The following is a 9,883-nucleotide window of genomic DNA, read 5'->3' on the forward strand; positions in this document are numbered from 1 at the left end:
TTTTTCAGTGAAACAATTTTGTAGTCTTCCAGTCTTTTTCACTAAAGATGATATATTATATAATTCTTTGATGTAATAATTAACATTTTATTTGACACATCTATATTAGAGATTCCTTATCTATGAAGAACCATGAGTTTTATTAAATATGCCATCTACCATATCAGATTTATTATAATCAAATTTCATTTTGTTTTATTTGTTTACTGCAGTACTTCTGGGCTGCAAAACCAATTTAGTCCTCTGTATATAAATGTATTATTTCATGAGAAAGTAGCTACTATGACTATTAAACACAAAATTTACCATAATACAGACTGCAATTGCCAATTTAACCACACCTAAATGAAGAAGCTAAAATGTCATTGTTCTGTAAAAGGGATTAATTTAACAGCTTTGTGATTTTTTTCTCAGGGACATTCACCAAGGTAACTAAAAATTCACAGAAATGAAATTCTGCAATTGGTAAGTTAATGTTCTTTAAAACTATGAATATATATATATGAAACATTGAGTCTTTCGTGGCCTTACTATAAGACTTACAATTAATTATTTAAGATTTTGCTGATATTTTGGGGTAAGTTTTAAGACCATTGGTTAAGTCTTTTACAAAAACAGAATGGCAATCACATGGTTATCTAATAAACATCATGACATATTAGGTCGCTGTTCTCTTGACAAACTGCTACAATTTGAATGTTTGTGTACCTCCAATATTCATGTTGAAACTTAATAATCCCCATTGTGGTGATATTCAGAGGTGGGGACTTTTGGGAAGTGGTTAAGTCATGAGAGCTCTAATCTCATGAATAGGATCAAAGTCCTGATAAAAGAGGCTTCAGAGAGCATCTGGCTCTTCCATCTTTTCTGCCATGTAAGGACACAGAGTTCATCCCTTTTTGCCTTCTTCCTCCATGTGAAGATGCAGCAAAAAGCTGCCATCTTGGAAGCAGAGAGCAGTCCTCACCAGACTCCATATCTGCCAGTGCCTTGTTCTTGGACTTCCTAGCCTCCAGAACTGTGAGAAACACATTTTTGTTCTTTATAAATTACTTAGTCTCAGACACTTTATTAAAGCAGCACAAATAGACTAAGACACACACCTTTCATTTTCCTCCCTTGTTAAGAGTTTGCTTCTGCTGCCTTGAAATGCCTTCCTCCATCTCCACCCTGGCCCCACTGTTGGAGTCCTATCCAAATTTCAACATCAAGATCTGACATCAACAATTGCAAAATCCTTTCTACTTTCTCCAAGGTGGAATCTCTCCTTAACTTTGCACTTTGCTGATAGTATTCATTAGCATATCTTGCCTTAGCGTTTGATGTGTATTTCTCATTATCCTACAGCTTCCTTCCAACTTTCTCCTATTCTATGAGGTCTTAGTGGGAAGAGTTAAAGAAAAGAAAATTCATACCACTCGTTAAAGATGTTGAGGCCGACTTTATTCAAGTGGCAGACTTTATTCACTTTATTTAGTGATCCCTATACCACCAGGTATAGGGACCACTGCAATGGGGTTGGTCTTGCAGTAGGAGAGGAAGCTTGAACTCAATTCTGAATACAGCATGGGCAAGTGAAAATTTATAGCCAAGGAGCAGGGTGGGGGTCAATGGATTGAAAATTAATAAAAGGATATATAAGGGGTAGAAGGGATTCTGGTTAAACTGACCTAACAGGATTCTTGAGGAAGACAGGCCAGGGTAATCAGATATCACCCAGGGAATGATGGAGGATGAAGAACCCAATCAAGTATCAAAGATGATCAGATATTTAGCATGGAGGGTTCTTGATAAACTGACTTAGCAGGGTTCTTTGCCAAAACTAAATTTGATAAGGAAGTGCACAGATGGGCCTAGGAGAAGGTTCAGAAACCTGGCTAAAGCTTGGTCAAACAAAGAATCTTTGTTAGAAGTGGCATATCTTGTGCATTTTTGCCTTCCCCACAGTACCTAGGACAGGGATATGCACATAGAAGATGCTAAAAAATGTTAACTGAAGTGAATTATAAAGCAAGGTGTGAGTATGAAGCTGACTTAATATGTAACCCAGACCATTATGAGATGATAATTATTATATTCTGTGAGACTACTCTTACTTGCTGGATATGTGTATGTGATGTTGGCTCTGGTTTGTAAATATTTTTCTTTCTTCTGTCATATTGAACTGAATTTGCTCCATTATAATGTAATACCTTACATCTCAATAGCAATTCCTCTCCCCTCCCTCACAATATAGAAAAAAGCAAAAATTGACTCAGTATAACCAGACATGTTTGACAGGCACACTTCAACCTAGAGAGAATAAATACTTCACAATATTCTCCCATCCAACATAATTCACATTCTCCTTCAATTTTCTAAACAAATTACCAAGGATTTTATTTCAATTGAAAAGAAAACTTATAATGGAAGCCATTTCACCATCACGTCAACCACAAAAATTCTCAAACCTGAACTAGACTCACACAATTTGTGGTCTAGCAGAACTTAGATATTATGTCTTAATTTCCTAATTTTTCAGAGGAGGAAACTGAGGCCTAGGGAGATTTAGAGGATTGTTGAAGGTCACCCTGCTCATTAATGGCAGAGCTTGTGGAACTCAACTCCCCTACCTTCTATAGTAATTCTCATTCCATTGAATCTAGAATCTACCTTTTACTTCTCCTGGAGTATAAATGATCCAAATGAAGTTTGAGTACAAATCTGATCACTGGCTTTTCACGAAGATTTCTGCTGTATGTCAATTCATGTCGTTTCTTTAGTGTCTTATCCCATTTATTCCATTGTCCTTAAATACCTGATTCAAAGATAGTATAACATGTGTTTTCAGTTTTTTAGATGTGAAAGGTTTCCAAAATCTCCGTGTTTCAGACATGGTAAAATGTATAAGTGTATTAGTCCATTTTCACACTGCTATAAAGAAGTACCTGAGACTGGGTAATTTATGAAGAAAAGCAGTTTAAGTGACTCACAGTTCTGCAGGCTATATAGGAAGCATGGCTGGGACACCTCAGGAAACTTACAACCATGGCGGAAGGCAAAGGGGAAGCAAGCATTTCTTCACATGGAGGAGCACGAGAGAGAGCCAAGGGGGAAGTGCCCTACAACTTTAAACAACTGAAACTAGTGAGAACTTCCTCACTATCACAAGAACAGCAAGGGGGAAATTCGCCCCCATGATCCAATCACCTCCCAGCAGACACCTCCCCCAACATTGGAGTTTATAATTCAGCATGAGACTTGGGTGGAGACATGGAGGCAAACCATATCAATAAGTAATAAACTCTTATTGAGTTTTACTTGCACTTGCCTTGAGACTTTGTCTCAATACAACAAACACACACACACAGACTGAACCTAAGATTTTTTTCCTCTAAGTCTAAGTGAGGATCACAACACCTGCATCTTATGAAAGACCAATATCCATTATTCAGCTATCAACACCCTCTTTTTTGATATAGGTGATCACAATTTGAGGGCAAATGCAGAAACTCTGCAGTAGCAAGTTTAGTCTAGGTGAAGTACTCTCTTCATTTCTGAATGTCTTCTGTTATGATTTACAAAGTACCTGGTATATATTCCAAAGCCATTATATGACAGATAGCATTTAGGTTGCATTTTAAGCCTTATAACAGTCATACTTGTTTGTTATCTTTAAATGCTCTCATCTGGTCCACAGCAGTGATGACCTTAGGGAGTGAATAGAGAAAGTGTTGCCCAAAGACTGCACTTCTGCTTTCAATGACTGCCATTCTACTCCCCTTGTTCTCTGGCTTCTTTGACTACATACATTTCCTCCCTCCTATTGCCTTGCACCATTTAGATTCGCAAGTGAATTTTAGACTGTCTGCCAGAATCTAACCTGTTACTTTCTTAGGAAACCCCTTCTGGTATCCACACCAGGGCCTTGCCCCAGCCTCCAGAGCCCCTGATCCTTCTTATCAGGTAAGGAAATCTAAACATTTATGATATTCTTAGTAAAGCTAAAAATTAAGTAAGCTGATTTGCCCACATGGATATTATTTTTTAAAATTATTTTCACTTTGTGCTAGCTAGAATTCTGCTGGCTAGGTTTTTTGTGGGGGGAGGGGCCTCTTTTTAGACTATATGGAAAACAGATAAAATATAATGGACAATGAGGATATTTCAGTGACAGACTGATATGGTTTGGCTGTGTCCCCACCCAAATCTCTTCTTGAATTTTAGCTCCCACAACTCCCATGTGTTGTGGGAGGGACCTGGTGGGAGGTAATTAAACCACGGGGGTGGTTCTTTCCCGTGCTATTCTTGTGATAGCGAATAAGTCTCCTGAGATCTGATAGTTTTATTTTATTTTTTGAGACGGAGTTTCTCTCTTGTCACCCAGGCTGGAGTGCAGTGGCGCGATCTCAGCTCACTGCAACCTCTGCCTCTCAGGTTCAAGTGATTCTCCTGCCTTAGCCTCCCAAGTAGCTGGGATTACAAGCGTGTGCCACTACACCCAGCTAAATGTGTATTTTTAGCAGACGGGGTTTCACCATATTGACCAGGCTGGTCTTGAACTCCTGACTTCATGTGATCCACCCGCCTTGGCCTCCCAAAGTGCTGGGATTATAGGTGTGAGCCACCATGCCCAGCCAATCTGATGGTTTTATAAAGGGGAGTTTCCCTGCATAAGCTCTCTTCTCTTGCCTGTCACCATGTGAGACATGCCTTTCACCTTCCACTATGATTGTGAGGCCTCCCCAGCCATGGGGAACTGTGAATCCATTAAACGTCTTTCTTTTGTAAATTGCCTAGTCTAGGATTTGTCTTTATCAGCAGTGTGAAAACAGACTAACACACAGACTAAGGGTCAACGGTATCTGGGGACAAAGTAATGTGATTATGCCTCTTCCCTTTGCAGTCTAGTTGGCCAAGACTAGTAGCTTTGTGGATCTGCACAGAATGGCTTCTGGAGATACTGCCCACTTCACTCTACCTCTGGCATTTTATGATCTGTAAAGGTTGTTGGAAAATTGTTTGGTTTTCCTGTTGGAATTTTGAAAGCTGGTTTTAGGTAATATTAATAGGCTCTTACTCCCTTGAGCACAATGGCTCTTTTGATTTTCTGTGAAATGAAGAATTACACAGTAAATGCTTGGCAGCTAAAAGGATTAAAGACAAAAATAATAGTTTATACTGGTAAAGAATTCTATATCATGCACTGTTGTGTTAACCTCACTCCAGGTCTCAGCTTAACTTTCCTACATCTATTAATCTATGTCTCAGATTTCTAACCTATTTTAAACTAATTCTATCTGGTTGTATTGCTTGAATTTTTTAAGCATCAAATCATTTCTTGTACAAGGTAGGTTATGCAAAAATACATTTCAGAAAGTAGCACTATAATATATTTTGACACTTGAGAACCATAAGAAGTACTTTAAAGAAGAAATAAGCGTATGGTAAAAGTTTGACTAATCTTAATTTGGTAAAGAGGCAATTCTGGATAAGCAAACTGTATGATCAAGTCACAGTTAATCAGAAGGCAATTATGGTTTAACTATTGTTAAGAATTTTCCAGAAGTTTATTGCTGCTGTTATACCCTAGTGAGTAGAATATACTGAATATACTTGATTTTTTTCTTAGGAGACTAAGGCTCTCACAATGGCTAAGGAATAACATTGTGAACATCAATTTGGATTGGAACGTAATTGGAGATATAAAGGGTTTTTAGAGATGAGTTTAAATTTACATTGACCCAGGACAGATTTTTAAGGTGATTAAAAAAGTTAAATCTCTCAGTTTGTTTTTCAGTCATTCATTTTCCTCATAGGGGCTTATAGCAAACAAAATCCTCCTAATCACTTCCTCACAAAAAAATACAAATGTTTTATTAAATATTTATCCTTGGGGTCACTTTGCTGATTTATTTAATTAATTAGTTTGATTGAGACGCTATTATTTACAGCTTTGGGGCTGTGGCAGTACAATTAGGGATGAGATCATTATTTCCTAAAGTGGAAAGAAAACTTGGAACAACTCACTCATATTCAATTTGTCTTTGAAAATTCAGTAAAATACTGTTTGGGAATTTTTAAATTAAGCAAATCAGATATTTTAGGAGAAATAATACATTACAATTGTGTGAAAGAGGATTAAAAAAAAGAATATTGTTTGCCAATATATTGGATAATTAGGGTCTAGTGAGAATATTTAACCCCCAGGAGAGAAAGAAATTTCAACCAAATGACTGGATGGAGACAGAAAAGTCATGCCCCATCTATCTGGAGATTGGATATCTGGCATTTTTAATGATTCCTTGGACAGCTACATACTCAAAATAAGAGGAGTCCTCTTTGGGTAGTGAGGAAATCCTGTAGGATGAAATTGGAACCTGCCTTAGGGTACACCTTGAATTATGTAAAACTTGATTTAACAAGTTTGCTTATTTGGTTTCTCTGGTGATCTTTGGTACTTCCTAGGTTTCAGAAGGCAGGGAATTAGATGTAATGAGGGAAAGACAGAGATAGAGACAGAGTACAGATAGAGACTGATGGACATGAATGCATGTGTTGTATTGAGTGTGCACTCATGAGTGTGGGCATGTGAGCAGGATGTGGTATTGGGAGGTTTCGTTGAGAAGCCAGTATATTGGGAAATGACAGCCTTTGGAACAGAGAAAATTGCAAAATCCTCAATTACATAAATATAGGCAGTTAGGAAAATTCATTTACTTATTTTATTAGCACTGAAGGTCATTACTGAGAATCAAAATACAATATACCAAAATCAAGGCCGATATTGATAACATAAGACACTAAATAAAAGTTAAATCATCATACTCCCTTTAAAAAGTCAGAGAAATACATTTTAGACAGATTTCTTTGTAGAATAAGGGTGTCTGTATGTGCCCGTGTGTGTGCTTAACTTTTATCACCTTAGGTACAATCTTTGTTTTCCTGAAATTTTGTTTCCTCCACTATAACATTCCTAAATGATAATAAATACACAGGATTTATGTATTTGCCAAGATAAATGATACATATCTTGTAGAGGTATTTTTTTTCCTGCCTTTATGGAAAACATAAGTAGACTACATCTAAGGCAAGGTCTTTAAAAAGAATGTTTACTATTGTTTTAATGTTTAAGGAAGAAAAAAATGCATGAAAAAATATGCCTTAGCATTCTATAAATTCTAGTTAACTACCTTTGAATATGTCTGTGTTTGCAACAAATCATATCCAACCATGCCAAAAGCTTTTTTCCTCAGCTTCCCTCCAAAAGGTGTTACAATGTTTATGTCATGCATAGACAGTAAACCAAGTAATCACTAAAAACCCACTGATGCCTGGCACAATTTTATCTTTTATTTTAAACATTTGCCTTGAATTGAAGAAATTGATGTCATCTCTGGAGAACATTTCTTTTCACTCATTTCCAGGTGTGCCATTTGAAGGGCCTCCATGGGGATTAACAGCATAGACTTGAGTTGGGCTGGTGAGTAATGCACATTTAATCAGACTGCACCCTGTACCCCAAAGCCTCTGCCTTTGTTAAAGTTCTCTGTTCTGCCTGATAAACACGTTATGCCCTACTTCCTTCTATAAAAGCTAATCCTCTACTAAATCTGTTTGATATCTTCCTTTACATAATGAAATATCAGTGATGGCAGAGGAAAGAAAGTGTTCTCCCTCTTTCTTTACCTATTGAAAACAACCTGAGGATGAAGGTATGGTGGCAACTCAGAAAGGCTAACGGTGGGAAGGACGGAAGTTAGCAGTGTCTGCTCATATATAGGGCATGGTTTTTGACCGTTTGTATTTTTCTTATGATGAACATTATTCAGATCACTAGGAATTGCTTTAGGTTTTCCTTTTAGCTAATTCAGTTAAAAGGGTATAAATAATGTTTTATGAGCCATATAAGATAAATGGAAACCAAGAAAGGATTGCTGTGAAAAGAATAAATGAAATCTAACTATCTATCTATCTATCTATCTATCTATCTATCTATCTATCTATCTATCTATATATGGTTGGATATGATTTGTTGCAAACACAGACATATTCAAAGGTAGTTAACTAGAATTTATAGAATGCTAAGACATATTTTTTCATGCAAATCTAACTATATATATATATAGTGTGTATATGTATATATGCACACATACACCAAAGTCCCCATGAATATGGCATTTCTGAAATATGAGGTATGATTGCAAAGTCATCTAATTCATTAAAAATATATAGTGTCAGAATTCATACCTCCTGATATGGTTTGGCTCTGTGTCCCCACCCAAATGTCATCTCAAATTGCAATCCCCATGTGGTGAGGGAGGTACCCCGATTCATGGAGGTGCTTTCCCCCACGCCGTTTGCATGATAGGGAGGGAGTTCTCGTGAGATCTGATGATTTTAAAAGTGGCAGTTTCCTCTGTTCACTCTCTCTCTCTCCTGTCGCCTTGTGAAGAAGGTGCTTGCTTCTCCTTCACCTCCCACCATGATTGTAAGTTTCCTGAGGCCTCCTCAGCCATTTGGAACTGTGAGTTATTAAATCTCTTTTCTTTATATTACCCAATTTCAGGTATTCTTTATAGCAGTGTGAAAAGAGACTAATACAGAAGGTAGGGTACCAGCAGTGGGGCACTGCTATGAAAATAACCTGAAAATGAGTAAGTGACTTTGGAACTGGGTAATAGGCAGAGGTTGGAACACTTCAGAAGGCTCGGAAGAAGACAGGAAGATGTGGGAAACTTTGGAACTTCCTAGAGACTTGGAGAATGGTTTTGTCCAAAATGCCAATAGTGGTATGGACAATGAAGTCCAGGCTGAGGTGTCCTCAGATGGAGATGAGGAACTTATTGGCAGTGGAGCTAAGGTCACTCTTGCTATGCTTTAGCAAAGAGACTGGTGGCATTTTGTCCCTGCCCTAGAGATCTGTGGAACTTTGAACTTGAGCGGTATGATTTAGAGTATCTGGCAGAAGAAATTTCTAAGCAGCAAAGCATTTAAGATGTGACCTGACTTTTTCTGAAAGTATACAGTTGTATGCATTCACAAAGAGATGGTATGAAATTGGAACTTATGTTTAAAAGGGAAGCAGAGTATGAAACTTTGACAAATTTGCGTTCTGACCATGTGGTAGAAAAGACAAACCCATTTTCTGGGGAGAAATTCAAGCCAGCTAAAGAAATCTGCAGAAGTAACAAGGAGCCAAATGTTAATCATCAAAACAATGGAGAAAATGTCTCCAGGGCATTTTAGAGAGCTTCAGGGCAGTGCCTTCCATCGCCGGCCCTGAGGCCTAGGAGGGAAAAATGATTTCATGGGCTGGGCCTAGGCCACTCCCTCCATACCTTGGACATGGTGCCCTGCTTCCCAGCTGCTTCAGCTCCAGAGGTGGCTAAAAGGGGCCAAGGTACAGCTTGGGCCATTGCTTCAGAGAGTGCAAGCCCCAGGACTTGGCAGTGTCCATGTGGTGTTGGGTGTGCAAAAAACAAGAGTTGAGGTTTGGGAACCTCCACCTTGATTTCAGAGGATATATGGAAACACTTGGAGTCCAGGCAGCAGTCTGCTGCAGGGGTGGAGCTCTCATGGAGAATCTCTACTAGGGTAATGCAGAGGGGAAATACGGGGTTGGAGCCCCCATACGGAGTGCCCACTGGGGCACTGCCTAGCCAAGCTGTGAGAAGAGGGCTACCGTCCTCCAGACCCCAGAATGGTAGATCCACCAACAGCTTGCACTGTGTGCCTAGAAAAGCTGCAAGTACTCACTGCGAGCCAGTGAAAGCAGCTGTGAGGGTGTGCCCTGCATAGTCACAGGGGTGGAACTGCTCAAGGACTTGGGAGACCACTTCTTGTATCAGCTTGCCCTGGAAGTGAGACATGGAGTCAAAGGAGATTATTTTGAAGCTTTAAG

At 38.6% G+C, this 9,883-nt stretch overlaps 1 long non-coding RNA gene across 1 annotated transcript; it reads left to right on the forward strand.

Moving 5' to 3' along the window:
• Positions 1-220: 220 nt before the first annotated feature.
• LOC103883775 lies at positions 221-8,454 on the forward strand. Its single transcript, XR_002521604.2, has 3 exons — positions 221-465; positions 3,878-3,945; positions 7,407-8,454. It is a non-coding gene; the product is annotated as an uncharacterized LOC103883775 (long non-coding RNA).
• Positions 8,455-9,883: the final 1,429 nt, after the last annotated feature.

This window comes from Papio anubis, chromosome 6 (genome assembly GCF_008728515.1).
Source record: "Papio anubis isolate 15944 chromosome 6, Panubis1.0, whole genome shotgun sequence".
In the NCBI taxonomy this organism is placed as follows: Eukaryota; Metazoa; Chordata; class Mammalia; order Primates; family Cercopithecidae; genus Papio; species Papio anubis.